Source organism: Podarcis pityusensis, assembly GCF_964106645.2.
Source record: "Podarcis pityusensis genome assembly, chromosome: 7".
Taxonomy (NCBI): Eukaryota; Metazoa; Chordata; class Lepidosauria; order Squamata; family Lacertidae; genus Podarcis; species Podarcis pityusensis.
The window spans coordinates 59,594,441-59,612,839 of record NC_138031.1 but is presented as its reverse complement, the minus strand read 5'-3'; the positions used below and the strand labels follow the sequence as shown (position 1 = coordinate 59,612,839).

Below are 18,399 nucleotides of genomic sequence, written 5' to 3'. Positions count from 1 at the left end.
GGTCAATCCTAGGCCACTCAGCCTATCTTAAGTTAAGGCCTGCTTAAATTAAAGTCTTGGTTTTTGGTTAGTTCTGCAAGGAATGAGTTTTGTTTAACTTGGTGAAATCTAGGCTCACAAGGGTCAAATCTGATAGTATTTAGGCACATAATATAACAGATTAGGAGATGACACAAGCCTAAAGACCTTATCTTTATGTGATGAAGTCACAGCAGCTGGCTTCCCCTAGCAGCTTAACTTCTTGCTTCCTACCATTTATTCTCTTCTCTTGCTTTTATCTCTGCTTTTCCTTTCCAACCACCCCTTGAGCCAGTTTTGCACCCTAGCACTGAGAAAAGATAGATATCGGTTACGAAAACCCTGCACCCTACCCGATGAGAACTTTCAGACACTTTTGTTCACCTGCGGAAATTTTCAAAATGCAATTCATTTTCTCATTAATTGATGGTGAACGGTAGGGTGAAACAAAACACACACAAAATGCATTAGCATTACTGCAAATAGCTATTAACCAGTAACAAGCAGATATAAAAAGCAAGATAACGAGAGTGTGCCGTAAATATATAATTTCACTATTAGATCACAGAGACACTCTGAAATTCATTCTAGGAGTCCATCTCTAGGCTGAACCAGCAGTAAACTGAGCATATTTTTAGTTGTTTGAAGACATACTTGATAGATGAGTTTGGAGTAAATTCATGCAACTGAGCCTAAAAGATCAGCAGGGACTCATTTTCAGCAGTGCTTATCTCTATGCCAAGGGTGGGGAAACTTTTTTGCCTGATGGGCCAGATCTTTATTTCCCTCGCACTGCCAAACCAACTTTGACAGGTAGGTGGGGATATCATCTGATATCCTATTGATGTCATGTGACTGACACGTCCCCCTACACCAGGGGTAGTCAACCTTTTTATACCTACCGCCCACTAATGCATCTTTCTTGATGGTAAAATTTCCTTACCGCCCACCAGTGCTGCAGTAACATGTGGCGTAGAACCCCCTACTGCCCACCTGGAATCCTGAAATGCCCACTAGTGGGTAGTAGGGACCAGGATGACTACCCCTGCCCTACACCAACGTCAACCCGCTACCGTCGGCAGAGCTACAACACAGATAAAACAGTAAGTAATCTCAACCAATGAACAATTTGAAATTGCCTTTGGTTTCTGATAATATTGCTCTTGAAGGTAGTGCTACCAAGAGGTTTTCAGATCAGGTACAGATGCAAAGAACTGCCACTTCTCCAAGACAGAAATATAACCTGCGATTGTATGCACACATACACATATGCTGAACTGTTTCAATATTTTCTGCTAGACAGCAATGCATGTGGCTGGGAAAGGGGGAACCGTACATCAAATGGTAGAAAAACAAAATAAAGCCAAATCAAATAGAGGGGGAGGGGAGAAAGCCTCACCTTCAAATTGTTGGACCAATTTAAAACTGGCCAGGTGCCAGCTCCATTTGCTTATATAAGCACACGAACACACAGATAAAACCCCAGGCATAATGAGCATTTCAAGTGTTGCAAAACAAGGGAGATCAGACACCGTCCCGTTCAATAGGAGACATAAATGTTCATCAGTTTTGATAAACTCTCTTGCTTGCACCGACTCTATAAATGAGCACTGTGGAAAGTAATAGCTGCAATGTTCACTGCAATTTTTAGGTATTATATGGTGCCAGTAATATCACAGACATTGTGAGAAAAGGTTTGCAGGTCTGTGTTTTTGTTTTTTTGTAGCAATGAACTGGTCTCGTGAAAATTCACAGGTGTATGGTATATACACAGGATCATGGTCCCCTTTTCCGTATGCGGCTACAGCATCCATCTATGGCAAATGTTAATTGATTTGGTTATTGTGGTAGAAGTCGTTATATTAAAGGAGAAAATTTTAATTAGGTGTGAACTGGAAGAATGGTTATATGGCTTCTCTGCTCCAGTTGTTTCCTGGAGCTCTCTTTTCCCCCTGTAGCATTCAAAACACAGTTGTGCTTTGAATACAAGTCAAAAAGTAGATTGGGGGTATGTTTGCCGTAGAAAAAGAGTACAGCTGGAAACAAGAGTTGGCAACCGCTCCTTCCAGATACTGTTCATAATTCCCCTCTTAAAGCTGCTTTTCTTCTTCACTGCCAGTTTTTTGTTTATATGCTTTATAAGGCATGCCGTTTCTGCAATATGGCGCCTTTATTATACTTTATATGGCATGCAATTTCTGCACAATTAAGCAAAGCATGAAAACAAATTGGCCTAGTTTTTCCACATCTGTGGCAATGTAATATGTGACTAGGAATTTACCCATTGTGCATATCTCCTTAGGTGTTGTATACTGTACTTATTAAGAAGTAATTAGAGATAATTTTGACCCACAGGTGATCTAGTGTGGCAAAATATGCTGTGTAGGTAACACCTTTCTTCTCATCTATGCAAACTGTGTTTTTCTAGCCACTTAACATTACAGTGGTACCTCGGGTTAAGAACTTAATTCGTTCTGGAGGTCCGATCTTAACCTGAAACTGTTCTTAACCTGAGGTACCACTTTAGCTAATGGGGCCTCCCGCTGCCGCCGTGCGACTTCTGTTCTCATCCTGAAGCAAAGTTCTTAACCCAAGGTACTATTTCTGGGTTAGCGAAGTCTGTAACCTGAAGCGTCTGTAACCTGAAGCGTCTATAAACCGAGGTACCACTGTATAGCAAAAGTATTTTTACATGATACTGTCTTCAATAGCCCTGTCAGTGATTTTAATCATTGTTCTCTTGAATTTTAGACCTGAATACATTTTCTTGAAAGATGAGTTCATTACTAAGACTTTCAAGTTTGAGTATTGATAGTCAAATAATGGCTAGCATTTTGTTGCTGCTGCCTTCAAGCCAGTCAATTTAGACAGGATTATACTTTCTGCTGTACTGCCCATCACAAGGATCCCTCTCCACCTACATCTGACTGGCGCTGTGCTTTCATGAGCGGTACTGTAATATTGTATTGTAGTATTTCATGTTTCTAAGCCACCAAGAGTATGTCATTGTGCATCCTATATAAATGCTATAAATAAACAAATGGAAAGCATCTGATCAATATAAAGGTCTGGTCCGTTTGTGCTATTGCTTCAAAACCACACTTTACAACTTTGTGCTAGTCACTAGTACAAAGACCCTTACCATGGCTCCTACAGTATATGCTCTTAGCTTTGTGTCTTAACATTTGGCTTCTCCACTCTGTTCTATTGTCAGTTACAAAAATAAAATTTAAATCGTCCTGTAATCTGAAGTTCCCTAACTCATATCAAGGAAGATACACACAAGAAGGTGATGGACTGAAGACTGAGGGTCCTATTTGAGGGTCAGGGCAGAGAGGGCTTCCCAGAGGGGCAAACTCCCAGGCAGTGCTGGATTAAATCCTGTGGAGGCCCCTAGGCAGTCAAAATCCTGAGGGGGGGGCCCTCATGCATGATCTTTAGTGGGATAATATTGAACTAATAAAGTTCAATTGTAATTTTCTTTCAAGAACAAATCAATGTTATTGTGATCTGTTGTTGCAGGGCACATAAAAGACGTAGGGCCCAATAGGCCAGTGCCTATTCTACCTATTTATTGTTTCTTGTGTGAAAAACCTTCAATGAAAATTGATTACAAAAATAAAATTTAATTGAGCATTTAAAAGTGACAGACACCAGTGATTCACAGGAAACTGAATTCTAATATCAATACCATGGTTTGTGCATTTCCCTTTACTTCTGCAGTCCTTGTTTCTTATTATGGAACCTGCATGAGTATTTATTGATGACATTTTTCTTTCCATTCAAAGATGCCCAAGGCCACATTCAAAATTTAAACAACAGGTATATACAACAATCATACCACACCACTGACTGGAGAGTAAATCTCTTTGTCTGTTGGGGCCCCAGTACATATTTCTGTGGGGGACCAATTCCACCCCCCACAACAGTGTTTGGATTGGTAGCAATCACTGGTCTCAGGAAGAACATGGGGACCTTGTACGTCTGTTTCCAGGGACCTGACAAGAAACAAGCAGCCACCATTATAAATACAGTACCGGCCCAGTCTTTGCCTTGCATTGCAGCCTCTTTTTCTTCAGCTGAATATAAAACTTTTGGCCCCAGATGGTGAAAACGCTTGAGTTTGAGGGTCATGCTTAACAGGGTCCATTTAGGGAATTAACGCTCCGCGCACACAAGTGTTTTTAGTCTCTAAACAACAAACAGGATTGATTTCCAAATGGTGGCATTAAATCCAAACTGCTAGTGCGCAAACACAATAGGGCAATGTACTAGAACTGAGTCAGAAAGCAGCTAAAAGGAAATAGTATTCTTGATAGCGAGTAAACTATTAACCGACACCAACTATTGCAGCTGCAGGTAAAACAAATGAGCGATAACATTGCACCTGGCCTTCAATAAAATGTTCTCTGTGATTTAACTAGGGACGGTGATAAGTGAGCATTTTCTAGCTTGGTAATTAATACCAGAGAGAGAGAGAGAGAGAGAGAGAGAGAGAGAGAAGACTTTGTTGTTTTGTAGGAACAGCTGATAGTATTTTACTTAGCACAAACTTTTGTCTCTGTGCAGATTTATGATTTACAAGATGAGAAGGTCTGTGTGAAGAACAAACAGTTTGGTACATGGGCTGGAATACACTGGTTGACTTATCCAGATCAGTGCCTTTCAGATAAAGACAATAATCCGTGTTAAGTGAAGTAACAAACTAGTCTTTCTTATATAACTGTTCTCACTTCTCAAAAACTTGCCAGATGTTACTAAGGTTAACTTAAATTACTCTTAAGTGATTTGGTTTCTACCACTTCTTGAAATCACCTAGTAGTTATTTTTGGGGAGTTTTGCCATTTTTAATGTCTCTCTTCAAAATTTTAGAAGTATTTTTATTGCTGAGTTTACCACTAAGACATAGTGGCAAATTATTATTTTTTTAAATATCAACATGCATGAACAAAGTTATTAGAACCAGTTTTGAGATGAAAGCATATAGTGCAACAGAAGAAAGCACTGCTGGAATTCCTCTGTGACAAGATTATATCACTGTGCTGCAGCTTATGTCTGGTCAGGGGTGAAACTAGACTTTATTTCACCGGGGTCATAGACACAGTTTGGTGCGCACGCACGCACACACCCGCACACACACAGGAGCCTCAATGGCGCTCCTCTGGAGGCTTCACCCAAGGCAAAAAAATCAGCTAGGAAACCCCACCCCCTAGCTATGGCAATGCATAAGTGACAAGTGGTTAGGACTAAGGACTTGGGGGCAACAGCAAGTGAATTGAAGGTTATGAAAGAAAGTGCAGCAACAGAACAACACAAATAAATAGACAAAGGTAGGGAAAATGTAGAAAATTAAATAAGTTGCCTTTTTAATATTGCTGTTCTTATGGTGTTGACTTTTATTATTCACGTAAGCTGCCTTGAACTAAATGAGAAACTAAGAGGTATAAATATTTATTATATAAAAAATCTACAGACACCATCTTTTATACCAAAACCTTGCATTTTAACCCAAATTACAAACCAAAATGGAATTATACTACAAGCTTGGTTTACAATTCAGTTTGTAACCGAATCTTAAGAATTTTGCTTTATTGGTGATACTGTGAAAATCAATGGAAAATATTCTCAGCTACGTTTGGCCAGAGTTGCTCAAAAATCTGGGCACTGACATTATAAACTGAAATGAACTGTCTGTTCCATGTTGCTTAGAGCCAATATCCCAAATCGTCTACAGATTCAGGCATGTTTGGGGATACATTATAAAATGAAACAGGACAATGCAACAAACATCTCTTAGATACTATAGGAAAGCAAGCAGGCTGAAGCCCCACTCACTCAATTAGAACACGACCTAACTATAGGAGATCTGACCGATTAAGAGCTTCGCTAGCTCACCATTTTTTACTCTCTAAGACGGGACTGCAAGCCTGTCAGATTTTACTATAGCAGACATAATTCATCCAATTCTCAATTAAATTCTTGAAGGTTTTCCACGAGGCCTGATGCCAGACAGAAGACACTCATAGTGTGTTGTTATTACTCCTGAATCAGAGTCTATATAGCTAGCTAACTTGTAAAAATAAACAGATAACTTGTGTTTTCTCTTACCGAGCCATATGCATTCTGCATATAATTTCCACTGCCATGAGTGCAAAAAAAATAAAAATACCAAAAATGTTTTATGTGTTTTATAAGCACCCTGATAAGTACTAGTTTCTTTTGTAAGACGTGCATCTTACGACTAAGGAATTATGACTAGGTATGCACATGCACATAGTATGCATGACATAGGTATGCACATGCACAGGTATGCACATCTGGGATGTGGGTGGCGCTGTGGGTTAAACGACTGAGCCTAGGGCTTGCCGACCAGAAGGTTGGCGGTTCAAATCCCCGCGATGGGGTGAGCTCCCATTGCTCGGCCCCTGCTCCTGCCAAGCTAGCAATTCGAAAGCACGTCAAAATGCAAGTAAATAGGTACCGCTCCGGCGGGAAGGTGAACGGCGTTTCCGTGTGCTGCTCTGGTTCGCCAGAAGCGGCTTAGTCATGCTGGCCACATGACCTGGAAGCTGTACGCCGGCTCCCTTGGCCAATAAAGCAAGATGAGCACCGCAACCCCAGAGTCGGTCACGACTGGACCTAATGGTCAGGGGTCCCTTTACCTTTACGCACAGGTCAATTTAACCATCAAGATGTATGATGGGAAAATGTGTAAATAATACCTCAAATGACAAGATTCTGCTCTCTGCTAGCTGACTGCTATTCCGTAGGTTGATCCATCCATCCCACAGCCAGCAGTAATTGCTAGGATGCTAACAGCTGTTCCTCTGATATGTTTTCCACCTTTTAAAACACAGGACCCACCTTCAACATATATATACATTTGGGGACCTGTTCCTATATGGTCTTTTAACCATACATTTGCTTGCTGGTAGTGCTGCTGTTATGCCACACCTTAGATCAGGCCACGACCCAGGCTGTACTGGGTCCCAGTTGAAGACGGTAGGAAGTTTAACTTGCATGCCCCATCAGAGGCAGGCTCCTGTCCCCATGCAAGTTCCATGGCAGGCAACTATGCAGCAGGTGTAGATGTATCTAGTATGGTGCTGGTTCCAGAAGGGAACCTGCACATGCTCCTCTGCTCATTTGTTGAGTTACACTGCTGGTGTGACGGCTTGGCAACACCACACATGTGTGTTTCCTTTTCAGGCATCCTCAGTTTAGTGTTTCCCCAACTTGGGTCTCTCTCCAGCTGTTTTTGAACTACAATTCCCATCAACCCTGACCACTGGTCCTGCTAGCTAGGGATGATGGGAGTTGTAGTCCAAAATCAGCTGGAGACTTAAGTTCGGGAAACACTGTCCTAGATGCTATTCATTCCCAGCCACCTTTTGTTTTGTTTTCCGTTCTAGGGATTGGAAGATAGGATTCAACTGTCCCCACCCTAGCTTTATCTGCCTTCAGCTAGCCACAGGATGGGACTCAGGGGAGGAAAGCAGGAAGTTTGGGGAGTTCACAATGTATGGCTCCTCCTATCTCTGATCACTGTAGTGTAAGGAAGCAGCCTCTCAGGCTGCAGGAGGACGGGTGGACCAATGGAGTTAGGGCACTCTAGCATCATGCTGTGCTGCAGGGATCTGTGCTGAGGGCACATCTCCATTGTTGTGAGTTTCACTGGCATGTAGGGTCATTGCTGACACAGCCCCAACTGATGGGAAATGGCCATGTTCCAGGGAGGCTGGAGATGCACCTGTCATTTTCATCCCACTTTTCTATTGCCTACTCATACGTACAGTATTTCCCCTCTTGAGCTAAGCGCACACGAGATATTGGCCTTCTACCAGCATAGCAGCAACCTCCCCCCTCCTGGTTTAGGATTATGTTGCCTGACAAGCAGGTGCCTGAGAATTTTATTTTACTGTAAAAAAAACAAACAAAAAAAAACGTTTTTAAAAAATATATATAGTGCAGCCATTGGAATATTTATTGTCGTAAAGCACAGGATCTGAAACTATAGAATACTTTGATTAATTTAAAGTGACTACGTTTACAGTCTCTGTACAGTACAGCTGTAAGCAGCTCTAACTTCCCTGTTTCCTGCCCAGAAAATGTATTAGGTAACAATTCATCAACCTTAAATACAAGCTTTAAAGAGGAAAGCAAATTCAAATCCTGCCTCAGTTAAGCACACCTGCACATTAAGATCAATCATAAAAAATGATCGCAGTGTCAGTTGTAAAAATGCTATCCAGAATAAAACGGATGGTGCCCAATCTAGTTATTTCTTGCAAAACTACTTTAAAGAGATAACTCGGGGGGGGGGTGTAATTATGTAACACATTTCCTTAAGACGGTTCATAATTAGAATCAAGAGCACCCTCATTACGTGCAGGCTAATCAATGTGCATACAGGCAGCTGACATGAATAAATGTAATATATGAAGTTTTCCCCATCTCTTCATCTCTAGTACAAGGGGGAAAACACAACTTCACCAGTTAAATTTCTGATTGTGAAGCTGCAGTTAGTAGCACAGGAGCCTTACCTCCCATAAGCTGGCAACCATAGTCTGATGTGATGTTTGAATGCTGCAGAAAGAAGCACCTTACCCGTTAATTGTGACCAACAAGATTAACATGTGAAAAACGCTATTCACAAATATGTACAATGTTATGCAGGGGGGGTGGAGGATGGAAGACTAAAAATACACCACTTAGTTTAGAAAATGTCTATTCACAGGTTACAAGAACAAAGGTTTAAAGGAGTTTGTAAATCCTATACCTTCCTACACAGACATTGATTTTTTAAAAAACCTTATAAATGTGCATTTAAAACTGCATTTCTATCTTTCACACATGCAGGTGGCACAAAGGGAACATGTGAAACCAGCACATGGGCGAATACATACATAACATTTTAAGTGCACTCAACAATGGGGTTCCATTCCAATGCATCTGTTTCAAAGCAGCAAATGTGTACTCAAACCACATCTACTGCATTTACAGTGCAGTAAACTTTTCATTTCATTTCAACTTTGCTCAGAAGTAAAGCTCACTGATTTATGTGTGTTTCCTTACAGCTGTGCATAGAACTGCAGCCTTAAGCTCTGTTTTCACTCTTAGGCTGTTCACGACACTCGAGTTTCAAGTTATAACGTGGCATTTGATTTCTGAAAATGACAAGTGTTAGGGCTTACTAAGGAGACATGCATGGAAGTAGTTCACCTGCAATTGCCGTTTAGCTAGGTGTGACCTGGTCTCTTTGAGCTTGGACACCAAAGCAGGGACAAAGCTTCAAACTACAACCCACTCACTTTGGAGTAGTTCAATTGATTTCAATGAACACTACATTACTAATACCAGAGTATATGTGTTCTCAACATTTTGGGAGGAAGATGGGTAGGAACTGCCAGTGTTAATAAAGGCATTATCACTGTATTTTTCTGTAATTCATTTCCCCCCGACCTCACTGTCTACAATCTCCACTTCTACCTGCAACTCAGGATAACACTTCATGCATCTGGTGAAGTGGACTGCAGTCCAAGGAAGTTTATGCCATGATAAATGTGTTGATCTTTTAACATCTTTTTAATTCAGAATGCGGTAGCTAGACTGGTGACTGGGAGCGGCCACTGGGACCATATAACACCAGTCCTAAAGGATCTGCATTGGCTCCTGGTATGTTTCCGAGCACAATTCAAAGTGTTGGTGGTGACCTTTAAAGCCCTAAACAGCCTCGACCTAGTATACCTGAAGGAGCATCTCCACCCCCATCGTTCAGCCCGGACACTGAGGTCCAGCGCTGAGGGCCTTCTGGCGGTTCCCTCACTGCAAGAAGTGAAGTTACACAGAACCAGGCAGAGGGCCTTCTCAGGAGTGGTGTCTGCCCTGGGGGGCGGGTATGAATAATAAAAAATATTATTGTTGATGTTATAAGATGCCACAAGAACCTTTGCCTCCGAAGTAATCCTTCTAAAGTCTGCGCAGGCTGCAATCCTACACGAACACTTCCTTGGGAGCATGCCCCGCAGACCTCGATGGGACTTACTTACTCCTGAGCACAGGCATCCATAGGACTGCGCTGTCAGCACGTGAACTAAGCATCGGCAGTGTCTGTGTCTGCGTGCGTGGTGCAGAACAAGCCCCCACCGCCAGGCATGGGCAAGGCTCGCAATTGCGCTTGTGCAATCCCTCACCTTTTTCCTTGTTCTTTTCCCCTCCCCCAGCAGGACTCCCGGCGCCACCTGCCTGTCTCGCGCGCAGCCACGCGCCACGCCCGCTCCTTCCTTTCTCTCTCTGCCAGCCAAGAGGCGCGTGGCGTTTCCTTTCCCCCACCCAAGAGCAAATCCAAGTTCAAAAAAAAGGGGGGAGGGGAAGGGTGCAGGTGGGAGGGAGGGGCGAGGGGGAGAAAGGTGACTTTGGCAAACAGAAAGAAGTTGCTGCGCAGTCCCGGGTGGATCTGATGAAACGCAACCCGTCTGCGCGTTTAGACGGTCGGAAACGGTTTTGTTTAGGGGGCTTACTTCAAGTACGGTACAGTGGTACCTCGGGTTACATACGCTTCAGGTTACAGACTCCGCTAACCCAGAAATAGTGCTTCAGGTTAAGAACTTTGCTTCAGGATGAGAACAGAAATCGGGCTCCGGCGGCGCGGCAGCAGCGGGAGGCCCCATTAGCTAAAGTGGTGCTTCAGGTTAAGAACAGTTTCAGGTTAAGAACGAACCTCCGGAACAAGAAGAAGAAGAAGAAGAAGAAGAGTTTGGATTTGATATCCCGCCTTTCACTCCCCTTCAGGAGTCTCAAAGCGGCTAACATTCTCCTTTCCCTTCCTCCCCCACAACAAACACTCTGTGAGGTGAGTGGGGCTGAGAGACTTCAAAGAAGTGTGACTGGCCCAAGGTCACCCAGCAGCTGCATGTGGAGGAGCGGAGACACGAACCCGGTTACCCAGATTACGTGACTACCGCTCTTAACCACTACACCACACTGGCTCTTAAGTACAAATTAAGTACTTAACCCAAGGTACCACTGTACTAACAATAAGGCACAGGATTTCAGTCTCTTTGTGACCTAGGGCACCAAAGCAGCGTTTAAACCCTCAGGCAAGCTGCACCTCCATGATTTCTCGCATTTTCTCCCAGTAAATGTGCTGCAGAGACTTGCACCTGGGCGCACTGCAAAAGCTGGCCATTTTACGCACGCTTACCAGGGCTCAAGTCCCCTCCCGCTCAGTGGCGCAAGGTAGCGCTATCTGCGCACTTACTTGGACGGGACGGGGATGGTCGCCACAGGCGCTTTCCTTCGAGCGAGCCCTGGGCGTCAATGGTGGCTGGAGAAAGGGCGCGAAAGCCTTCGTCAGGAGACGCCGCCTATTTGTTTTGCTTTTTCGGGGAAGGGGTGGCGACGAGCTCCTAGCGCGGGTGGGTGTAACCCAGGAGGCGCGGGCTGAAAGTGGACTTTGGCGGGAGAAATCGGGCCACCTCCTTCTCCCCCAACCTGAGGCGGGAGCTTAAACACAACCGTTTGCAAGAGGAGGAGGAGGAGGAGGACCGCGAAAAGGTCACGCCGACGCGGCTCCTGGTTAGGAAAAAAAAAAAGCCCTCCGGCTTGGAGCGAGACGCCGGGTACTCCGCGGCGCGCGTGGGGTTAAAGACGCCGGCCGCGGGAGCTCCGCCTCCGCCGACGCCGCGCGCGCCCGACGGCGGGCTCCGGCGAAGCTGCTGCTGCTGCCCCTCCTCCGCGGGGTCGGCGGGAGGCAGCGGCGCGCTCCCTTCCCTCTCGGCCTCCCGCTCCGGCAGGTGTCTGGGCCTGCCTGACCGCGAAAGCGGAGCAACCCCCCTCCCCCTGCGGCTTTTTCGTAATTATTATTATTATTTTAGCGTTGCGCAGCAGTTGGTTCTCTTCCCAGTTTCTCTCTCTCTCTCGGTGACCCCGTCGCAGCCTTTCTGGGGAGGAACCAGGCAGAAGAGAAGGGAGGTTAAGGGGGAAGGACGGGATGAACGGCGCCGGCGCTTGCTACGGGGAGCGAGTCAGGCACATCCATATATATATATGGATGTGCCTGACTCGCTCCGTGTGTGTGTGTGTGTGTGTGTGTGTGTGTGTATATATATATATATATATGTGTGTGTGTGTGTGTACACACACACACACACACACATTTGTATATATTTATACATATCCTTGTTCTCCCCCCCTTTACTCCCCCCCTTTCCCCTCTATCATTTTCAATAAAATATTGATATTATCCTTTCCCTTTTCTTTTCCCCCCTGAGAAGATTGCTGAAGAGTTATTTCCACCATCCCATTCCCCTTCAGAAATGTAGAAATCTAACTGGGGTTCTCACCATGGGAAACCACTGGCATGCACAAACAGGACTCGTAAGAATTTGGTAAACGCTTGCACGAGTGTGGCTCAAAACACACCCACAGCACAGCGAACCTGCTTTCTTCAAGGGATGTGGTCCTACAAAGGCAGTCAACTTCCATTTAAAACCAGTGGGACTGATGAATGAACCAGTTAAGGAATGCCATGTAGCCTCCCTCTCAGCAATGAGATATAATTTTTAGCAATAAATGGGCTGTATGTACTTGTAGTCCCTTGTGCTCACCCAGTACAGAACTTGCCTGTTACAGACATCTGCTTGGAACCCATTAATTGCTTCCTGCAGATGGCAATGACCTTGTCAATAGTTAGGCTTTCAGGCCGTGTCACGTGCCTGCCCTGTTCTAAATGTACTGTACATCTGAAAGTGTAAAGTCTAAGCGTGACAGATGTATATCACAAATACAGATGCACTCGTCAGGGAGACAGGTTTGGCTGCGGCTTCTTGTTTGCACAGTTGGCAGGCCCAAATGAAACAGCTCTGAGATTGCAGGTCACGGACCTGGAAAGGCACTGCGAGTCTGTGCCAACGACTTGCGGTAATGGAAAAGGCTGTCTTCTTTGCAGCTGTGCTAGGCATGAAAGAGTTAAAAGGCACAGCGATTGTAGCTTTTGGTGCATGCAAAAAGTCCCATCCCTGGCATGTCCCAGTAGGACTGGGATTGAAATCCTGGATAAACCACCTCAGAGTCAATGTGGACAGTAATGAGCTGGATGGGTTAATGGTGTGACTGTAGAAGGCAGCTCCTTAACCATGTGAGCCTTGGGTATGTTTCAAAAAAGTCTGAACAGGAGATCAAAGAACTATAGAACTGTCAAGTTGGAAGGGACTCCAAGGCTCATCTATTATTATTATTTTCAAAAAAATTTATTGGTTTTCACAAAATTAAAAAACACACAAATAAACAAACATAAATCATAACCTTGTTAAAACTAATCTTCTTAACATTGTTAAGAAGGCTCATCTAGTCTCACCCCCTGGAAGGCAGTAATCTTTGTTCCAGTGTGGGACTTGAACCCACATCCCTAATATTAAGAGTCTCATGCTCTACCGACTGAGCAATCCCCTGGATCCTTGGTAAGCTTGCAAAAGGGTTATGAGAAACAAGTATTAGAGGACAATCAACAGGAGTGATTTGCACATCACACACTGCATTTATCATGGGTGCCTAGCCTGCAAAACATGGGGTATCTCTTAACATTCTCTGCAAAAGCGAATGGTGATGCTCGCTCCCAGCTACGTATATCATATAGGAATGCGTATCAGGCAACTGGGACGAGTTGCAGCTCCATGCCTCATAGCTGTCCCCACAGTATCTTGCCTGAGGCCACATCACCCATGAAACCACTGGGAAAGTTCTGAACTGCCGACTTCCTGGGTCACAGCTGACAATCTTGCACTGCAATCCTTTACTCAGCTGTAAGTGTAACTGTATTCAGTGGGAGCACATCCTCAGGCTGGTGTGCATAGTTCCTTAAACCATATAATACCATAAAACCAGTCCGATGGGAGTTCCGGGCCATTTCTTCATCTCTATGGGTGCAATCCTATTCACTTACCTGAGAGTGAGCCTCACTTAGTCCCATGTATAGAGCTGCACTGTAAATCAAATATAAGGCTTGGGGCCTTATTATGAGATACTTCTGGGGTCATCAGCAGGGCTGTGGTGCTTATATCCAGTGCTTTTTTCCCTAGAAAAATAGGTGCCGGAACTCACCATGAAGTTGTTACAGTAAGTGCCACACAAAAAGAGGTGCCAGTACTGCGTACCCTTGCGTACCCCCTGGGGGAGCCCTGCTTGTATCTACCCAGAATTACTGAATGACCAGGTAAAGGTAAAGGGACCCCTGACCATTAGGTCCAGTCGTGACCGACTCTGGGGTTGCGGCGCTCATTTCGCTCTATAGGCCAAGGGAGCCGGCGTTTGTCCGCAGACAGCTTCTGGGTCATGTGGCCAGCATGACTAAGCCACTGTTTACTTTCCCGCCGGAGCGGTACCTATTTATCTACTTGCACTTTGCCATGCTTTCGAACTGCTAGGTTGGCAGGAGCAGGGACCAAGCAATGGGAGCTCACCCCGTTGCGGGGATTCGAACCGCCAACCTTCTGATCGGCAAGTCCTGGGCTCTGTGGTTTAACCCACAGCGCCACCCGTGTCCCTACTGAATGACCAGAGTTAGGATAAAAAGCTTGCACTCTTAGTGCTGGGATGTGGGACCTATGGCTCTTCCAATGGCAATGGTCAGTGGTGGAAGTTGTGGTGCAGCAAGCACGACAATGGTGGCCTATTAGCTGTTGTTTTATTTTGTTTTGGAAGTTCTATGATCCTTTGCTTCTATGAACGGAATCTATGTGTTTTTTTAAATTATGGAGGAGCAGAGGTTCCCTATATCCCTGCTTTCAATGCACAATAAAGCAGACCCACTTGGCCCCTTGACCCACCCACCCCTGCCAAGTTTTCCAAATGAGCAAGACGGGGGTCAAAGGGTGTGCTGTATTAAGTGATTGGAACTTTGGGATTTGCCAGCATTTCAGCAAAGAGCAGGAAGGAGGAAGAATGAAGGGCAGTGGTCTGACTCATATGGTCACTAGAGACATTACCAGAGCATAGCAAGGGAAAAGGTGTGTGTCTGTGTGTGACGTTGATTGAAATGGAACCAACAGTTTGGTGTCTAGCCACAGTAACATTTGTATGTTTTTATGGGGAATTCTGGGTGTGACCCCAGGCATCTGTTGGATAAGGAATGTGACTTTTTATCCCAGATCTATATAATATAGAAGTGGGGTGTGGAAACGCTGGAATTTTTGAAGAATACTGATAACGTCACAATCAGTCTTACAGAAATTTAAGCTGAACAACGCAATCATATTCTTAATTATTCCCACTGTGTACTTGCTGTAAGATCAAGCAGGCGGAGAGAGGCATTCTGGAGCCAGCAATTTCTAGCATCTTCTCTTTTATATTGTAATTTATAAGTTCCAATGCTTTGCACAAAACGCAGTAAAAACAACAACCCAAAAACCTAAATTTCCCACACTATGGTAATATTTCGAGCTAACTTCCAACTGTTCGAAGTTGTGTGTAGGTGTATGGTGTTTTCCCTCAAGAATATATTTATATATAAAAAAGCCTTTGGAGTTCAGTCAGAAGCATACAGCTTTATGCTGTTCAATAAATCATGGGGGGAAATAATACATTGTCTTAGTTACATCTGAATTTTCCCACGTTTACTTACTTTTCTGCAGAAGAGGCTCAGCACTGCCCCCTAGTGTTCTGTTTTCCATGACATACTTCATTTATTAGGAAGAAATATAACCAAAAGTGAAAATGTGCAATTTTATACCCCAGTGTATGGATCTTTACAAAACCCTTGTGGAGTAAGTTATTGGAGGATGGTGACCAGAATGCCCAGTTCTTTTAAAAAATATGTTTGTTTGTTTTTAAATGATACCTTCCATTGTCTTTCACCATTAGTTTTTGACACACCTTAGGTATTTTGAGCCTCCCTTCAAAATAAAAAGAGTTTATAATTTTATCACATGAACAAAGAACAAAACAAACTGAGTGTTATACATAAGTGCCTGTTTTGCTCTGTACTGTTAAAAATATGTGTTTGAATTTGCTAATTTTAACTGTTACAGTACCCTGCTTACAGTTTATGATACATGGTTGACACAGTTCTGAAGATAAAGACAAAGCATTGATTTCATATGGAAACATTTATCATGGTATCAGGCTATAAGGGTTAGGGGGGGAAATTACCAATGGTTTCGTTCAGCTTTGTCACTCTATTTTCCAGAATGTATATGTGCTTACATTGATGATGCAGCACCTAGTGCAGTTTGAGCACTCCAGAAGCAAGTAGACCAGGAGATACAAGGGGCTTCAAAGGAGAAGCTGTGAAGAAAGGGAAATTTGGAAAGTCTCGTGCAAAAGCTCCTCGACCTGCTTTCAGCACCTGTCTTTACTTTGCTGCCAGTTACACCTGCCACAACTTGTAAGCGGCTCCTTTTAGGATATGCTTTCTTCAATGCACTCTGGGGGAAAGTGAACTTTGGGGCCTCCTGGAGCACACATCCTACAGCTTCTCCTGCTGTTGCTTTTGTGTGGTTGGGGCTGATTTTTGCAGGTTCTGCACTCTCTGAGAGTTCTGATTAGCTCTACCCAGACACTAATGCTGATTGCTTTGCTTTCTGTAATTTGGGTGAAGGGAAGAAATCTGGGCACGCTCAGAAATGTGCCTGGAGGACCCTAACATTCAGGTGGGTTGCTTTCTGTTCCCCTCCACCTGAAGCAGACACTTCTCCTGCCCCTCTCAACTCTACATTTTCTCTCTCCAAAATACCAAACGCAGCACAACAAATCTAAACAGAGATTAACCTTAAATTAGTATTATGTGCAAGTTAGTTATTACTGCAGGCTGACACTCGTTCACATCAGTGGCAAATAAGCATCATCAAACTCAGGGTTACTGCAGCCACACCATGGTATAAAATTAGAGTATTCTGCTGGAGACATGAACAGATACAGAGCATTGTGCTGGTGTGAAGAACGTGCATGCTCATGCTACTGCACTGGCAACAGCTACCAGAATCGGTACACCATAGCAGCTTAAGTGCTGTTATACGATGCTGAAAGCTGTGGCTGGTATGTAGAGATTGGGGGCAGGACTGGAAACAGCAGTGTTCCTCCAACCTCATTTCTGATATATAGTATTTGTAGTAAGAAATTATAGCATAACAGAAGAAGACAGATGTGTTTTGGTTGACTCACATGGGATGTGGCTGTGCTTTTCTCCATATAAGAGTCTAACTAAATATTACATGCACGTGCATATAATAAAACCCTTCTGGCCTGCTTCTACATTGCAAAACGGTATTGGGGGTGGTGGTGGAGGAAAGTTGCAGTGGAACACAGTAGAGGGAAGGGGTGATGCTTTAATGCTTTCCCACTTCCTACTTATCCCCTTCTCCCCAGCCATATAAGCTTCCAGGTCTTTTTACAAGATTAAGAAGTCACCATGTGAAGTTTGGCACATCAAGGGAGCTGAGTTTTTTTATTGATTCCCAGTGCCCACTTGTGGAGTGTTCATGTGCAACGCAGACTGTGAAAATCTGGAGCTGATCCCTACCCAGAAATGGCATCCTATGCTTTGGAAAAGGTCAGACTGAAATTACGCCTGAGGCTTTTGTAAAGGTGCTGGGATGTATACATTACCAAATAACATTGGCCATGTTCAGTTACGTGTATAGTACCTCTGGTTACAGACGCTTGAGGTTACAGACTCCGCTAACCCAGAAATAGTACCTCGGGTTAAGAACTTTGCTTCAGGATGAGAACACAAATTGTGCGGCGGCGGCAGCAGGAGGCCCCATTAGCTAAAGTGGTACCTCAGGTTAAGAACAGTTTCAGGTTAAGAACGGACCTCCAGAACGAATTAAGCTCTTAACCCGAGGTACCACTGTGTGTGTGTGTGTGTGTGTGTGTGTGTGTGTGTGTATAGAAAACATACACAACAAACAATAACAAGCATTTCATTCTGAATATTAAAATGGATTAAGCTCCTCTATACATACTCAAATTGTGTACTCCACCAGTTAATATAATCTCAATGTAATGCCACTTGTGCAAATAGATTTCTACTATATTTTGTTCAGTGAATGTAAAGCCAGAAAATAAAGTGCTGCTGTTAATTACAGAGCCTGATCCCATACACACAAGTCCCACGTGAATGGGGCTTACTTTCAATTAGATGCACAGGGCTATAACACTGCACAGCAAGGTAATGTGTATTAACAGTGAACAATGTTAGCTGCTTTCTTAATCCATTAATATCATATAGTCTCCTTGCCTACCACTGCATTTGCAGTGCTGGGGTTGGGGGGCTTGCAACAGTTTAAACAACAGAAGTTCAGCAAATCAATCAACAGCAACAGAGACCAGTAGTAAAAAGAGAAACAAGGTGCAGAAATAAAACAAATCAAAATAGGGGGTCTA

General features: G+C 44.0%; 1 protein-coding gene and 2 long non-coding RNA genes across 13 annotated transcripts in view; 2 read left to right on the top strand and 1 right to left on the bottom strand.

Annotated features, from left to right (window-relative positions):
- LOC308481682 overlaps positions 1–11,680 on the bottom strand; it is a 98,735-nt gene extending 87,055 nt beyond the window's left edge. For 4 of the 11 annotated variants that reach the window (XR_013988795.1, XR_013988796.1, XR_013988797.1 and 1 more), the window contains exon 1: positions 11,279–11,677. This is a non-coding gene — a long non-coding RNA (uncharacterized lncRNA). Of the gene's footprint in view, positions 1–11,278 lie in introns of all 11 variants that reach the window. The other 7 variants (XR_013988791.1, XR_013988792.1, XR_013988793.1 and 4 more) reach the window with 6 other exon arrangements.
- The window catches only part of LOC308481672 (uncharacterized protein), a 395,496-nt gene continuing 377,990 nt past the window's right edge, over positions 894–18,399 (top strand). The window contains exon 1 of the transcript XR_013988772.1: positions 894–1,121. The gene's annotated coding sequence lies outside the window, so the exon portion shown is untranslated. The remainder of the gene's footprint in view (positions 1,122–18,399) is intronic.
- Positions 11,760–12,605, top strand: LOC308481856. The gene is made up of 2 exons (XR_013988904.1): positions 11,760–11,872; positions 12,291–12,605. It is a non-coding gene; the product is annotated as an uncharacterized lncRNA (long non-coding RNA).